The sequence below is a fragment of the Schistocerca americana genome, chromosome 9 (genome assembly GCF_021461395.2).
Source record: "Schistocerca americana isolate TAMUIC-IGC-003095 chromosome 9, iqSchAmer2.1, whole genome shotgun sequence".
NCBI classification, from domain to species: domain Eukaryota; kingdom Metazoa; phylum Arthropoda; class Insecta; order Orthoptera; family Acrididae; genus Schistocerca; species Schistocerca americana.
In genome coordinates, this window is record NC_060127.1 from 57,615,543 (window position 1) to 57,620,255 (window position 4,713).

The 4,713-nt window shown below is 42.4% G+C and overlaps 1 non-coding gene across 1 annotated transcript; it reads right to left on the reverse strand.

The window, feature by feature from the left end:
• Positions 1-1,161: 1,161 nt before the first annotated feature.
• Positions 1,162-1,233, reverse strand: Trnaw-cca. Its single transcript has one exon. It is a non-coding gene; the product is annotated as a tRNA-Trp (tRNA).
• Between the last annotated feature and the right edge of the window lie 3,480 nt (positions 1,234-4,713).

A 4,713-nucleotide genomic window follows, 5' to 3' on the forward strand; every position in this document is an offset into this window, starting at 1 on the left:
GCTTTTCCGCTACTAAGTGATAGCAGTTGTTTTTCAATTCCGATATCGTTTATTTCAATATTTTCCATTTTGGCTCTATGCTCCAGTTGGCCGATTTCTGCCGTTCTTTCGCCCACATTTGTTTTAACACATCGCTTACATCACTTGCGCTTTAAATTTTTTATGTTCAACATGTGTGTCGTGTTGCCAACTGTCGCTGCGTGTTTATCTTTCATACACATGCGCTAACAGTGCTGGAAATCTTAACAGCGATGGATAATTCCACATCATGAAATTTGTGCTACAAAAGTTCACTTTAACCTAAAAACAAGAGAAAGACATGACAAAATATAAAATAGTATCATATCGTAACTACCACATTTATTACATGTATAAAAAGAAACAGTATTATAGGCCCCTGAAGATGCTTCACAATTAAAAGAAGCGAAACGCGTATGGCAATAAACAAACTGCATCCATTACTTGCATAGGCGGAACAATTCCATGAATTCTGAAGCAGTTAAGGAACGACGGAAAACAGGAAAAATTACCAAGTCACCTGCCGCCTACAGCCTATCATGAAAGCTGGAACGCTCACTAATGAGCGGTTGGTTGACTACCACTGTGTTAGACAGAACCGTATAGTAGATTTTACAGTCAGTTGTACACAGAGAGAAGAGACTACTGTTCTCTACTGTATCAAGGGATACGTTAGAGTACAGTGATAGTAACAAATATACATATACAGTCCTGTGGACATGGATTGTTTCAAAGTTAAGTGTTTTATCTTGTCGAAGTTATAATGAATAAAAATAATAAAAAATATTAAAAAAAATTTGTGCGTTTTGTAACCACTCTGCCATCTCTAGAAGTGACACTAAGAACCCATTGAAGTGCCGAAGAGTGCTTCTTTCGTTCGGGACAACAGCAGTCATGCAGAGATGGAGAGGCTTCCACAGCATACAAAGCTACGTCAGACCAGCCTTCGGACTGCAGACCACAACACATGGAAATTAGAGGACTACTTTTCAACGATGAACTGTTTGACCCAGCGTTTCAACGGGTTTCTGGAATACCTGTTTCCATTCTACGCACTCGTTAGTTCGGAACCAAAGTGTGAAACGCATTAAGATGTGTTCATTCGACATCACTTTGAACACGTTGGAAGAGATGAAAATAATTTGACCCCGACGTGATTTGAACACGCAACCTTCTGATCTGGAGTCAGACGCGCTACCGTTGCGCCACGGAGTCAGCCGGGATGTAGGCCTTACCCACCAGAAGTTATCTTCTTGCCGTTGTTAACTTCTAATCTTGATTTGAACTTTTTTTCCTGAGATACTGGTATGCAGAGGCGTAGCTAGACTGGAGCAACCGGGCCATTGCCCTGGGCCACCCGAGCATGGCTGGGTCCTGTTGCCCGAAAAAAAAGAAATGAAAAAAAAACCAGAAAGATTAAAACAGAAAAATTAATAAAATCAGTGAGCCAAATGGTCTTTCCTTATATTGAAATTCGCATTACCGGCCGGGGTTGTTCTGCTGTTTGGTGCAAGTCTTTCGATTTTGACGTCATTTCTCCGACTTGTGCGTCTTCGTTAGATGAAGTGATTAGGACAACACAGGCACCCGGTTCCCGACCGAAGAAAATTGCCGACCCGGCCGGAAATCGAAGCCGGGACCCCGAGATCCAGAGGCAGCGAGGCTAACCACTTTGTTTTATCATCAGTATCGAAATGAATATACTTGGAAGGAGAGACAACATTGGTCGTATTTTTTTGTTTTATTAATCGCGGTTAAGAAAACAAAAAAATACGACCAATGCTGTCTCTCCTTCCAAGTATATCCATTACCTGGTCGTGGTGCACAGGACACTCCATGGAGTCGCCAATCAATGGTATCGAAATGACTGTGATCATCATTTTTATTAAGCTGATGGAGGCATGTGTGCTCAATTACGGAGATATGTAAACAGGCAGAATACAGAGCTGTGGTCGGCATCTCCCAGGTAGCGATGAACTGGGAATTTTACAGTACGACCATTTCAGGAATCCGGTAAAACATCAATTTTCCGACATCACTGCGGCAGGAAAAAGATCCTGCAAGAATGGGGTCAACGACAACTGAAGAGAAACGTTCAACGTGACAGAAGTGCAATCCTTCCGCAAATTGCTGCAGGTTTCAATATTAGGCCATTAACAACTGTCAGTGTGAGAACCATTTAAGGAAACATCATCGATATGGGCTTTCGGAGCCGAAGGCCCACTGGTATACCCTTGATAAGTGCACGACACAAAGCTCTACGTCTCGCCTGCACCCTTCATCATCGACATTGGAGTGTTGATGACTAGAAACATGTTGCCTGGTCGGAGAGTCTTGTTTCAAATTGTATCTAGCGGATGGACGTGTACGGGTATGGAGACAACCTCATGAGTACATGGACCCTGTATGTCAGCAGGGGACTGTTCAAGTTGGTCAAGGCTCTGTAATGGTGTGGGGTGTGTGCAGTTGGAGTTATATGAGACTACTGATACGTGTAGATACGTCTCTGGCAGGTGACACGTCCGTTAACATCCTGTTTGATAACCTGAGATCTGTTCATGTCCATTGTGCATTCGGACGGACTTGGGCAATTTCAGCAGGACAATGCGACACCCCATACGTCCAGATTTGCTACAGAGTGGCTCCAGAAACACTCTTCTGAGTTTAAACAGTTCCGCTGCCCACCAATCCCCAGGCGTGAACATTATTGTGCTTATTTGTGATGCCTTGCAACATGCTGTTCAGAAGAGACCCATATTCGTACTCTAACGGATTTATGGACACCCCTGGAGGGTTCATGGTGTCAGTCCCATCCAGCACTGCTTCAGACATTAGTTGAATTCATGCCACGTCGTGTTGTGACACTTTTGTCTGCTAGCGGGCGCCCTACACGGTATTAGGCAGGTGTACCAGTTACTTTGGCTCTTTCTCAGTGAACTTTGGCTCGCATCATGTTCTTGTACATCTCTTTCACTTGGGACGTAGACCACGGACTGTGGACTTTCTGATGTTAACCTTAGAACATTAAAGGCGGACTCGTAGAATTTAATTATACATATTTTACTCAAGTAAATTCATAATTTATAGTTTATGCTCTAGTTAGTTACAAGTTCTCCAGTGTACAAGGTGTCCTGTTTTCAACCCTATACTTACAATACCAGTTTAGCGGGAACCAAGAATTAGTATGAACTGCAATCGTAAATTTTATCTAGGGTTAAAATAATGAAAAGTGATTTTCGAAATCATTCCAACGCAACGATATGCAACCCAGGTAGTCACCTTTAGTTAGCAAACGCCGGTGAGTTCAGTGAGTCTATATTGCCTACTCGAAAACGAAAGGAGACATAACAGAGAAGCCAGAAATCACAGAAGTGTTACATGAGAAATGGTTTAAATTTACTGATACATTCATTTAAGACACTCTTTTCACATGACACTGGAAGCTAAAGCGGACCAGATAGCGCGATTCGCAAACATTTCGAAAACTTTCGCTCACTTTCAGGTGAATAACACTGTACGTAGACAGTTTGGATACACATATTCCCCGTTCGGAGGTAACGGGGTACGACCACCACTTAAACTAATCATGAAAAATCCGCAAATAACAGTGTCGAACCTGCGCCAATACGGGACAAAGGCGGAAGAAGAAGATTGATTGTAAAATTTGAAGAGTTTGGTAACAGAAACAAGAAGCGAAAAATAAGCTGAAGATGTGAATTGTGGTTTGTGTTAGGGATGGCGTTCAATTACTGTAGTCTATACAGGACTCTTGAGCTGTAGTACTGTGATGGTGTAACAGCAAGCATTTTTGCTTGGTGAGCAAGCAAACCCGGGTTCAGTTCCCGCCTTTGGCGTAAATTTTAATTCATTTCTTCAGCTTCCGTCATTATCGAAACAACAAAACCGAGAAATGCTATCAGTTGGTATCGAATTGTAGGGAAATGTATACTGAAGCAAAGGAGCTTCAGTTAGTTAAGAAGTTAGATTCATTGCGGAAGACTTATAAGAAGTGTAACTAAAGTGACGCTGACGAGTTACAGGAGCCAAGATTTGGGTGCTTTTACGTCATGATCTTATTGCAAGAGCAAGATAGCCCTTCAAATAAAACCACAGTTTCAGCATTAAATACGTGAATACATCTTCCATTATTCTAATGTAACGTTCGAAGCTTGTTATAATAGTTGTGTAGGTGTCGATCATGATTAGTTTTAGTGATTGTGATAGTACTGAACTTATGAAGTCTAGGTCTTAAAATTAATTTCCTGCAACCAAATAACGTAAGCCGCCGACTCTCAGGACTATCGTCACTCTGACGAATGTCCTTTTTATTAAATATCGCTTCGCTCTCCGGATCTAGTAATGAATACTGCATATATCATACTATACTGCCGAAGTACAGGGGATGGGCAAAATAATGTGAACACCTGTACTTACTTGGGAATGGTTCATTAATAAGGGGCCGGCCACTGTGGCCGAGCGGTTCTAGACGCTTCAGTCCGGAACGGTGCTGCTGCTACGGTCGCAGGTTCGAATCCTGCCTTGCACATGGATGTGTGTGATGTTCTTAGGTTAGTTAGGTTTAGGTAGTTCCAAGTCTAGGGTACTGATGACCTCAAGATGTTAAGTCCCAAAGTGCTTAGAGCCTTTTGAACCGTTAAAAAGGCGTTGGAGCCTCATTTGCCCCTAATACAGCTG